At 41.0% G+C, this 12,721-nt stretch overlaps 1 protein-coding gene across 4 annotated transcripts in view; it reads left to right on the forward strand.

Annotated features, from left to right (window-relative positions):
- samd12 (sterile alpha motif domain containing 12) overlaps window positions 1-12,721 on the forward strand; it is an 85,911-nt gene that overhangs the window by 2,323 nt on the left and 70,867 nt on the right. The gene's annotated exons all lie outside the window — the stretch shown is intronic.

Genomic DNA, 12,721 nt, shown 5'->3' on the forward strand with positions numbered 1-12,721 from the left:
TTAAGAAACCATTACTTGTACAAGCACTTGTGCCATCTTCGAGGTAGGACATAGTTTTTGAAAGCAGAAGATTTCGTTTCTTTTGTCATTGCTGCATAAATGCAAACACAAAGCGTGAAATACAGCATTAGTACAATTTGTGACTTGAGCAGTTCAAGCATTCATAGGACGACTCAGTGCATTCGGTCGTGATTCACTTACTTTTGCCACTGAGAGAGATGAATTATGAGACGTGTCCCTGTCCACTGAAGCTGCAGTAACTAATCCATCTGCCAGAATCAGGGAGAAAACGCTGCACCTCTAAACACACAAGGTCAGATTTTGCTAGAGCAGCCAAAACATCATATACAGCCCTATACTGTACTGTAGCTGAAATATTATACTTTGAAATACTTTCCCCTTGAGGACAGTGATGATAGTCCTTTACTTCAGCGAGAGAGACTGAGTACATTTTGCTGCTAATATGTATGTACTTTTACTTAGGTATGATTCTGAATAAAAATCTTACTTGTAATAGTATTTATAGTATTTATACTTTATTGTATTAGTACCTTTATATAAGTACAAAATCTGAATATTTCTCCCAACACAGGATGTATAATATTATTTATTTTAGTTCACTGACAGTAAATGAATCAGTGATTATGTGGTCAATCAAGTAATTTTTATGTCAAGTAAAACATGGACGAGAATGTCAAGTATCATCCTATTTTTGCTGTATTTCTATTGTCTTCCCTCTTAGGTGATATTTTCTTACTGGAGACAAGGATCCAGAAGGACAGAGCACACACACATTTCTAAATTTGCCACAGTTAGCTAAAAAGTCCCGTTTTCCTTTTTTAGATCGGCGCTAATTAAAACTGGTTTTGTTTATTTCTCTGTGGTACAAGCAAAGCTGTCCCCGTGGATGGGACGAAGCTCGCTGCAGCACCATCTCTTTTGATTTAAGTTGTGAAGTTTGAGAGAAATCACAACTCTGCCGTGTCACTGTTTTCTGTTCCAGTGCTCCACCAACCCCTCGAAGACAGAGAATATAGGTCAGCTATTTCATAATTTACAACACATGAGAAGACAATAAGCTCTTTGAGAAACCAGCACTTTGGAGACTGTCTACTCCGATATGAGCTTTACTTTGGAAAGAACTTTTACCTACTAACTTTCATGTGTTTGGCACATTTAGTCTGTGTGCAACAAAACAAAACAGTGCATAAATGTATGCAGAACTGTACTGATGATGCTTAAAGCTGGCAAATGGTTTGATTTACACTCAAGAGCAAGGTTTAATCAGAGTCTATAAATGGTGTGAAAATTTAATAATAGCTGCTTTTAGTTCAAATTCTACAACATAATCTGTTTAAGGAGCCTTACTCCCTTGTGGAAGCATCTTCTTTGTGTTTGAATACCACTTCCAAGTCTAGCTGGAAAGGAAATCCTGGGCTCAGAAGGAGATTTTGTATTGGTGTGTCAGAGATTGTTTGGCTTTCCCTGATGCAACTCTTTTACCTTCAAGCAGTATAAGACAGGAGACAAGAGTCTTGAGGATAGTTGCATCATGAGCGTGTTGGACAGTGAATCTGATACCCTCTTTGAGACTAATTTCATCATCGATGTTAGCGAAGTTGTGGGGCTTCAATAGAGGCCCCTACACATTCATGTGCATGAGCATTAGTGGTTCATATGCAGTCACAAAAAGAAAACTAGTCTCAGATACAAATACAGATTCATATCACTTTAGATTGAACTAATTAGGCACGACACTGCAGTCACACTCCATAATTGACAAAGGCTCCTGATGACGAAGATTTTGATTGTTCTGCCTCAAGTCCTCATAGAGAGGGGGGAGATGCGATATTGTTTAAATATGACGATGCCCGCAAATGTTTTCAGAGTCTGGAAATCATTCATAGTGTTCCACATGGTGGTACACGTGAAAAGTTGTGTAAAAAACTGAAAAGAGAACTTGAAAGAGAAGTTCAAATCCTTTATCACCAATCGCTGCGTGAGGAGGGTGTGAATGTCGCAAATTTGATAATGATAATTTTTATTGAGGTAGCAATTTTTTTAATCTTTGGGCCCAGTGAAGATGGGAGATATGGTAGGATCCCCTGGAGTCTAGAGGCTGATGGTGGTGGAGTAGGGCCAGCAGGTGAATGATGGAAACTTTCAGTTGACTCTCCCTGGAAGGAGCAAGTTAATCCTGCTGTGGTAACTTTCCATTGTTTCCTAGAAGGAGTATGAACTGTTGTGCATTGTCTTGCCATCTTATAAGCCTTAAAACTGGACTTACCAGTTGATATTATATCCTCTCATCTGCACCTGTGGCAACATGCTCATGCTAACATGGTATCATGTTTATAATGACGTGCTGTTCAGTATAATCTTTTTCAGTAAGAAGCGTATGACATGCAACAAAGGTCCCTGCTGGAATCAAACCAGGAATGTTATGGTTACATCTTATGAATCTTAACCTCCCAGCCTGTAGCATGCAGTGTTGTTTTCAGTCTGAAAGCAACCTAAAGCTTTTATGAATGCTTATGTCATTTTAATGTCACTGTAGGCGGGTTATAAAAAAAGCCTATGTGACCTTAGAGCAACAGTGAACAGCTAGGGCTTCATATAGACACAAACAAACATGTAAAGGAAGCATGGACTTTATGCAGATACACGCAAACTTAGAAGAGAGCCAAGAACTGGACCTCCTGTCCAGCCACAGCAGTGTTTACCCCTGTGGCTGAGGTTGTTCATTTCACTCCTCCTTTCTTGCCTCTGTGCATCAAGCCTCCTTGATATGTCCTGCCCCGCTCTGCCTGCCTGTGCACCCATTCAGAAAACTCATCTCACAACCAGCCCCGGAATATAGCCCAGGAATAGAATTGGTAGAATAAACATGTTTATTTCAGTTGGTGGAATAGGATTACATCTTAGTCAAGTTAATCAGGAGCTGCTACGGTGAAGGAGCATCTCCCCAACCTCACTCAGCGTGAATGGGATTAAGATGACAGAAGATGTAGCAAATGTCATAGGAGAGCAGTGTTGTGTAATCATCCCTTGGGTGGACCTATAGCCGTTATAGATGTAGCATGCTAAAGTGCTGCTGCCTGGAATTTAGAATGAGCACTAAGCACAAAATAAAAAATAGAAAAAATGTAATAGTGGACACAGGCTTGTCCTGTGGCCATGTCAACATTCACCAATTAGACTTTTATTTCTTATCAACAGACTTACAGAGACTCTCTCGCAGGACTAATACACTGTAAACTGCAAGCTCCTGGATGAATCTGTCTATCAAATGTCAGGGGTTTGCTCATTACGATTCTATTGGATCTGCCTCTGGACTGAGAGCTTTCAGCTGGCTCAGCTTGCATCACTGTGTCTGGCTGTCAGCTTGAGAGAAAAGCATCCAAGGGAAGGTAAAACCAGCAGGGCTTGCATCTGACAGACGCTTTGTTTTCATGTAGCACTTGTTTTCACTTAGTTTCAACACGGTTTGTGGGAGTGGACTCATGTCGCTCAACTTGCACAGGTAAAAATACCAAAAAAGTTGGCAACAAATCACAACCAGAAAGCAAAAAGGCACAATAAATTTAATGTTAGGCATATAAAACAAGTTAGCTTTTTTCACTTCTGTTGTATACTTTAAGAAGTAAACCTGAAACAATAAGTCTTTTTAACAGCAGAATATTTGCTGGTTTCTTAGTCTTCTATCTTACACACATTACACACAGGTAAACCACATACCCACTAAAAAAGCTTCAGGATTTCCATATGCCCCCTTAAAATTGGGCAAAGATACCTAACATTGAAGTTTTGTAACAGAACTTTCACTTCAGTGATTTTGTTTTGTAAACACTTGTCCATTCTCTTCCTTTTCTAAAATTAGTTCTGTGGGCTCTTTGTCTGTGTCCCCTGCATTTAATTTGATAGATAGCCTACGTTTGACAATAGTTTGGAAGATAAGTGAACGTACTGTTTTAATGTTTCTCCTTTCCTCTTTTAACATTTTTTTTCTCACTCTCATCCAGACCTCGGTTTAGGAGCCCAAAGATATGTCACTGTGATGAACCACCATGTGAAGCGCACCAAGCAAAGCAGTGAATGACTGTCTCCTGGCGAAATCACCAGGGATGATCATCAGCACTAAAACAATAGAAAATCAGTCCAGCGTTTTTAAATCTCCCCAGCTGTAAATGTCATTGGCTGTTAGTCATGTTGTCACACCTGCACTGACACTTCTAATTCACTTTGTTAACATCTGTAGCCTCAGGATGCTTTGTGTGACAGCTCAATCAAGTTGAATTCCTTGACATATGCTGTTTTTGCACTTGACACACTCTGATTCGCAGGTTGTGTGATGAAAGAAGGAATAGGTGTCCACATTCAGATCCAATGGATATGCAGATGAGGGAGGGCATAATGGTTAGAGGAGGGCGGCTTTGTGTTGTCTTTGTTTTAGGTGAATTCACAGCAGCATCTAGTCTCTGTTTAGGACTGCAGTGTTAACCTGACTGACATTGTGAGTCCTTGTCTGTGTCACCAAGCAGGACAGAACAAAACCTACTCCACACATTATCTTTATCGACCTTCATGAAGTATGAACATCGGACAAATTAAACCCAAGGGAAGATGCACATATTGCTGAATGTTCCAGTCATTCACTGCTCTTTCCACCTCTGTAAAGCACTTCCAGTCTTTTGTGCGCCTCTTTTCTCTCTCACAAATGTCGACCTTTGTGCTTTTTGTGAATACTCTGCAACATTTAGCTCCCTGTTGTGTTGAGTGCAGAAACTTGGCAGTGTGTCAGCTCCAGTCCCTGATGACCGTGAAGTTCTCTTGGCTCCATTCTGCTGACTGATTGAAGCTGCAGATCTGAGACAGTTTGTGTGTCAGTAATGTTACACTGGGCACAGATGGAGGGAGTCAGTGTCAGGTGAAGGCAGTCATTATGTGGCATGGTGTAGCAGAGCTGCAGAGCTGATTCTTTGACATCTTTGAAGGTGGAGTTGGATTGAGATTTGTACAGTTAAAAGATGTGTTTATATACTGTATCATAGGGTGTATAGTTGTGAAGCAAGAAGAAGAGGATGGAGCTATCAGGATGCAGCTATCTGATATAAAGTGTTAAAATTAGATACTAGTGCAGTACTAAGTGCAGAAGTATACATGGAGTATATAATCTGTGTTGCTGAGGTACTGAGGACCTTGTAATGCCTCAGTAAGATAGGTAGAGGACTCAAAAGCGTGATTCAGACTCATGAAAAAGCAATGGTAAAAGCAAAGGTTTGCTTTGTCGATGGTTAAAACAGAAATAAAAAAGTTTGGAACAATGAGAGCTAAAAGGGCAAGGCAGGCCAAAAGACAGAAGAGAAAGGCAAAAGGTCATAACGTGTCAGGCAGACAGGAACAAAAAGGCTGGACTGCTGAGGATGAGTTGCATGATCCACAATCTGGTGGAGAACTGAAGGAAACCAAATTGACTTTTCAATACAATCCGCCCCCCAGTGAAAGATGATGACTGATGATGCCCCATGAAATCAAAAACTTTGCCTCTTTGTCTGCAATAGTTCCTGTTGTGGTGGCCAAACAGTGGAAGTTTGTGTCTCTTATCAAATATTAATAGATGTTACTCTAAATTAAGACGGTCTATTTATGTCATCCTTTTACCGTCGGCCTTTGAAGCAGCTTTAACAACGTTACGCCTGGGATACATGCTTCATGGTGAGCCAAAGTGAACAGCAGTTATATTTAGCTCATGTGTGTTTGCGCTGTAAAGTGGGTCATTTCACTCTGTCTTTTTCTTTCCAGCTCTGTCTCACTGACTCATTTTGTCTATCTTATTCTCACTTTCTCTCCTTCTACAACTTTTTTTTTTCACCCCTTCTCACTTTGTCTCTCTCACCTTTTCGTTCTTATCCTCCCTCGCGCTTTTTGCAGCTGAGGAATGTTCAAAGCCGAGCACATCTGCGCCTGCTTGACACAGGACCAACCAATCGTAGCTGATCGGGCCTCGGGGGTTGCAGAGGGCAGTCTGTGAAGTTTGAGCACAGTTAACTTTTGATAGGATGTCAGGGTGAATTAAGAGCCCCACAGAGAGTCTAGCTGGTTGGTTAACTCGTTACATGACTTCACTTTGATAGTTAGCCATGCAGTCAGTACTCGTCTCAACAGCAGACATATGAACACGTAAGCTAACTTAATGAATGTATATGAGGAAAAATCAAACATGCAATTATGCCAAATAAAGAATCTTTTAAGGCTTTTAAGTGAACACTTTCTTGCATGTTTCATGTTAATTATATGCCGCCTTAATGTTTCAATGCACTTTACTCCTCCAATAGTTCCTTGTGTTCCTTAATCTGTTGTGCCAGTCAGTTAAGACAAACACTATTCTCCTGTCAGCATTGAATGCACTAATGAATGCACTAAAGCCATTAAGCCTAAAAGGACCTTGACAAGAATTCCTCCAGATGTCATGTCTTGTTAATAATGGGTCATTACATGTATATTACCAGGCTAAGCTTATACATCAGGCTTGGATTTAACCCTTGTTGCAGTAACCTGCTAAGCCTGCATACTCCACATAGTAGACTAAGTTAATAGTTAAGTTAAACCACATTAAACTGACAGAATGTAAGCTTAAGCACTAATAATCTGCGTTTTACCTGCAGCACTTTGAACTCAGCCCCTAATGAAGCATGCTGTGGCAACAAATTCATTCAGATTTATGCTTTCAAATCCAGCGACAACAACCGAGTTGACCCACCGAGATTCACCTGAGCCTCTTGAATCAGATTGCAGAGCCGCCTCATGAATTTTAATGTCGCAGGTGAAGCCATGAACGGCAGGTCTACTAATAACTCACGGATCAGCCAGGGTAACAAGAGTGATGCCCTACTTATTTCCGTGTTTGAAACAGAAACACCTAAACCATGTGCGGCACGAAGTGGAATACCTAGCTTACATAACCATGTGCCCTCATTCCTCTGAAAGCAGCAGCACCCATTCTGTCTGACACTGAAAAGAAACAAGTCTTTAGAGTGCTACAACACTTGTCATTCTTTTAACATGTTGTTAAGAGTGGCACTTTGCATTTCACATAGCCTCTCTTGCTGAGCAGAACATAACATTAACTTCATTTTTTAGTTGGTAGTTTAATTCTACCCTTTGTTTTTGCAGCTCCACTTAAACTCAAGAGCTTTTCAAGCTCAAAGACATACTGAGGTTCTCTTGAGCAGCACAATTAACTCATCATTGCTCCAGCGGAGCTGCTCATTGGCCAATACTAGAAAGCTGTAAGTGCCAGCTTTAGGTGGGAATAAAGAGAAACCTGAACTGTGCTTAGAAAGACCTGCATCTGCTCAACAAATTAAGTATCTCCAGTTTAGGGCTTTGATTGTATGAAGCTTTTCGAGACTGATGCTGCTGCAATAAGATCTACTTTTAGGAACAAAAAAGGTTTTTCTACAAAATCACTTTTCATTTAGCAAAAACAAGCTAAACTTGAGATTCAAGTTTAACACACATTCGATCCCAGTTTTTGGCACTTGACAGCTTTCAACACGCAACACTACCGAAACTTATTGAGATTTGATACACAGCCGTAATGATGTGAGGGCACTGCTGTTAAAGGTCATATCCAAAGAGTGTGCTCCTCAGTAAAATTAAGCATTAGATTCAAACTAAGACCCCATGAGAGAGTTTTGTTCCGAAGGGCTTTGAAAATGAATAAACGAGAAAGAAGAGATCAACCATACATGCACATCTCCTCTGTCTCTTGAATTTAATCTCACTGAGCAGCAAGCTCTTCCTACAGGCTCCTGTCCAAAACATCCGATACTCCAGGCGATGTGCTTCTCTCGCTCTCTTTCTACCCTTCAAAGATATTCTAATTAGTACTTTAGTAAGCATGTAACAAGGATCTGACTGTGTCTTCTGTCCCCCGCTGATGGAGATTCTCTTTCCAAGGTCCTCAGGGTAGACAGCTGAGCAGACGTACTCTCCTCGCATATTCACACACTCTTCTCACATTTGTTCTAATTTGGAGAGCAGTGGATGGACTCAGTTGACACCCCATGTACATTTGCAAGGTTTTCTGGTTTCTCAGACTGGGTGTGAATCAGCAATGCATGCAGCGTTAAGAAGGCTTTTTTGCAGTTTGTGTGTTCAACTTTGTGTGCGCGCATGCAGGGTTGTGTAGGATAGTGGGTTGCGTACATGATTGTGGATGCATACAAATGTGTGCATGTGTGTATGCGTGCATTACAGATGGAGGGTGCTGACCAGCTCAGTGAAAAATATGCACCAATCAACATATTCATTTCTGAACTTCTTGGTTATTTTCAGATTGGAGTTTTATTTATTTATTATTTTTCTCAGCCATGTGACAGGGACTGATTTCTGATTCAGCTCTAAGCCACTGTTAACATATAAAAAGAGTAACAGCTGCGTGGATGACTGAAATGTCATTATGCTAAGATCCTGCCAGTTTTGGTGCCAGACCACCTCTTCAAATTCCCAAGAGCATCTGTTGGCACAGTTGGTTTGGTGGGGGAATGAATGCACCCACGTCCTTCCCGGCCTGTGTGCGTGAGTATTGGCGGATGGTGATTAGCCTCACCTTTCTAGTAAATGTCCCGGAAGCAGGCAAGAGAGCAAAGGTCTCATAGCAGCAGTACAGAGTTTGTACATTCTCCACAGTCATCTGGCCTGGCTTACCCTGCCCTCTTTCTCCAGGCTTTGTTTCTGGGTCATACAGTTGATTCTGCTCACAAACAATTCATTCTGCTCCACTTTGAGAGTCAGCCAAAGAGAAGGAGATCACTATGAGCTTGAGCGCCCACACAGAGCAAACTTCACTTTTGATTATGGACCCACTACTGGTTTCACTTTGAACCAGCTTGTGCTGTGCAGCACAGACTCTGGAGTTAGCACAGAAAAATAGTGTTTGGCTTCTCCCATTGCCCCAGTTTGAAATGTGCATTTTCTTTTGACTGGGTTTCTGCCATGGGTGTAGTTTTATGGTAAGACAGGGAGACATGTCTGGCCCAGTATTTGCCCCCTGCTATTAACTCTATTGAGTGTACAGTTCACATGCCTATTCAGTGATCTGACTCACTGAAACCTCACAGTTTATTGCCTGCATTTTCTATGAAACAGATCAAACGTACGCTGCAACTGAGTTACAGTGAGCATAAAATCTGTACTTCCTTAAGCAAGCAAGCCTTAGAGCAATGTCTAACATGCAGACTAATTTAATGTGAATTGTATAGAGTATTAGAATAATGTAGAGTTAGGCTTCATGTGAATATTTACCATCCTCTCAGGGAGAGTTGATGCAGCTAAGTCATAATAGCCGGGGCAATGGTAACTGAAAGTCAAAAGAAGCAGGCTTATTGACTGGAAGGTGGCCAACAGATCAGACTGGGGTTGACTGGGCAGCTTTCAGATGCGAGTGTGTGTTGCTGTGTAGGTGTGAACAGGGCCCTCTTGGAAAAAAGAGCATGAACATGTCCAGCAAAGCTTCACTGTTTAAATCAATGATGAAAAAAAAAGAAAAGCCAAACAAAAACAACTCCATATTCAGTATTCTCTGGATGGATGAGATCTCAGAATAGTTGGTTGAGATTCAGTCGTGGGAACAGAGACACTGAAGGTTCAAATCCTGTTCGGCTATCAAAATGTGTTTTTGTTTTTTTTTTCCAGCGGCTCTCATCTGGTCCACAGTCCCAGTGTAATAATGAAAGACAAAACTGATTAAGCCGTATATCCTGATTATATGCTCCCCCACATGCAGACATACACAATGTTCTTGTCAGCTGGTATTTTTCAGATTCAATTGGTTGGCAATGGCTCCTTGTTTGAAACCATGTGCCGTAATTAAGAGAGACAGAGTTATGTAAGGCTTATCCAATTCTTTATTAACCTCCATCTCGATAATAGGAATGCATTTGGCTGTGCAGGGATGGCGCTGTGCTTTAACATCTCCATGTGTGCTTCATTCATTTTCTCCTCTCGTTTCCCCCCATTTTACTGAATCTCATTGAGAGAAAAAAAAAGGGAGTAGTGAAAGGAAGCAGATATCCTCCCTCATCTACCTCTCTTCCCTCGCTGCACGGCGCATGTCAGGGAGGAGAGAGGGAAGAATGTAATGGTGCTATTTATAGTAACTGTTGCCGTTTAAAAAAAAAAAAAAGCATTTCTCTATCTCCAAGCCCCCCCATCCACCCACCCTTCCTCCATTTAAAGGATAGAGAGCAGCGCAACTGTCCTTCTTCTCTGTGTTGTGTTCTGCCACTTCCCTAACCCCTCTCATCATCTTGTCATCCATCTAACCCTCTATCCCTTCAGTCTGTTTGTAGCATTGTTCAAATGCTCTCAGCAAAAGATGTATAATTCATTTCTCCTCCAGAGTGGTTGCACACAGTCATGAATTGAGACGGGGCGAGGAGGAGAGGGGAAAGAGTGAGATGGGAGGAGAGGAGAGAGGAATAAAGAGGCAGTGAGAGGGAGCAATGCTTCGTGCTGCGCATCTCAAGTTGGCTTTGTTTAAAACAAGGACCACTCATGTATATTCTCTCTACGGTTTAAATGGGGCGTATCAGGGCCCCTATTTCTTATCAGGGATCAAAACTGAGCAGGTTTGCAGCTGTGCCATATTTCTGATACTAGAAAACTATGCTCCATCTGTCTACAGTTAAACCTTGTTAGTCAGTGTTATTCTGATAAATACTCAGTTGAGTATTGTATTTGATGTTTTCATCAATTCTGCATACTCTTTCAACTTCTCAAAGAAAAACTAATGAGTAAGAAAACTGATTTTCTGGGGTGGAAGAAGTACTCGGTTATTTTACTCAAGTGTTCTAGCATTATCAGCAAAATGTACTTAAAGTATCGAAGAGTACCCATTATGCAGAGTAATTCTCCCTTTGACTGATATTATATTTACATTGTTAGATTGTTAATAACGATGCATCAGTGCTGTTGCAGCTGGTTGAAGTGGAGCTAGTTTTCCAGGAACTATTTCATACACAGCACTTGGATCCCAACCATGGGGTTGTGCCCCCTCAAAGGGTTCACAAGATTAAAAACGACAGGTTATGAGATGAAAGAAAAAAACAGTTCTTCTACATTGAATTGATTACTTTTCTTCAGTTTTCTTTTTTTTGTAAATTATTGGAGAGTTTTACCTCTTTGATCCTCAAACAGAATTTAGTTGAAACCATCTGAGATGATCAGAGGGGAAATCTTTCTTGAACTGCTTACAACTCTGATATGTGGCCCAATCGGAGCTGCTTTTTCATAAGGTGTCACAGGCCAAAAAGACTGATGGAAACCACTGGTTTAATCTTTAAGAATCTATTGTCTTTTGTGAGCTTATCATGTGTATTTTAGCTATAATCTTGATCAAAAAAGTAACAAATAACTGTATCTCTCAAATGAATATGTGGAATAAAAAGAGCAACTATTCCCTTTGAAATGTATTGGAACAGGACAAAGTAAAACAAAACTAGAAATACAGCCAGACTTGTAATGAATTCTGAAGAACGAATTCCTACATCTCCACTTTGAATCATCCAACAGAAACCTGTGCAGGGTTCAGTGCTCTGTGACAGTATGTGTATAACACACACTCCTCTGTCCCCAGAATAATCAATGAGAGCAAAGCGAAGTGGTTTTTAAAATTGGGGCTGAAACATTTTCAATGCAATTCTGAGAGGGAGGTGTGATTTAAGGTCACGGGGGGGAGTATGTTTCTCTGGGAGGTTTTCTTTGACAAACAGTGCATTTGTTCACAGAATCATATTTAGTTCCCCGTCTGTTTCCCAGGCGTGGAGCATGTCGAAGGAGGAGGACAGGACCACCTACGGTAGCTTTTCACACTCCTGCTCTTGTTATGTGGAATGACACCACAGATGTTGTACCTGTTGTTATTGTCTTGCTTCATTTCACCCTGAACAGTGTCAGAGTTGTTGTAATTGGTCGGTGACAGTGGCCTGAAATAAGTTCCTAATTGGCTGTTTTCCTGGGTTTGCCGCTCTGCAAGCAAACAGACTGAAATTTTTGTCTGACGTTTTTTAAAGTCCTAGCCAGTGCCAATTTGTCAATCAGGGACATTCTTACATTTATTTAACTTAGGCATTCATGTCTTTCACTGCCAGCAATAGCAGGCAGTGAAAGTCACACAGTGTTTTGTGACAGACCATTAATAGCTGTTGTGTCTTAACGTGTGAATGTGTTTATGTGCTTTTTTTTTTTTGCAGATCCTCTCTGCATTTGTGTTTTCAAGTGCAGTCATTGTTTTAGATCATTAAGCAAAGCAAAATGTGCAGCCTTTGAAAAACGTTGTTATGACCTGTAATCAGCTGCTGAAGTAGAAACCACAGCAGCCTTCAGGTGTGATGAAAAGGGTCTTTTCATGATGACAAATGGGCTATTTCAGTGGCACCTCACAACTCACTGCTAGCTGTCACTTCTGTGCCTGCATCACTGCCTGATGTGACTAAAATAGTGCCGGAGTCTGACACTTCCAATGAAAAACAAAACTAAAAATAATCACCTTATGGAGGAAATGGCACAGGAGCACGGTGCAAGTTTATAAGAAGTTATACAAGCCTTCTGCTGATATGAGGCTTTTGTCCTTGGTGTCTTGAATTCTACAGTCTTTAGTATACAGGCTCCAAACAATCAGTTTCATATGGGTACAATATTTAAAGCCTGCTGTCAT

Source organism: Toxotes jaculatrix, chromosome 13, assembly GCF_017976425.1.
Source record: "Toxotes jaculatrix isolate fToxJac2 chromosome 13, fToxJac2.pri, whole genome shotgun sequence".
Taxonomy (NCBI): domain Eukaryota; kingdom Metazoa; phylum Chordata; class Actinopteri; family Toxotidae; genus Toxotes; species Toxotes jaculatrix.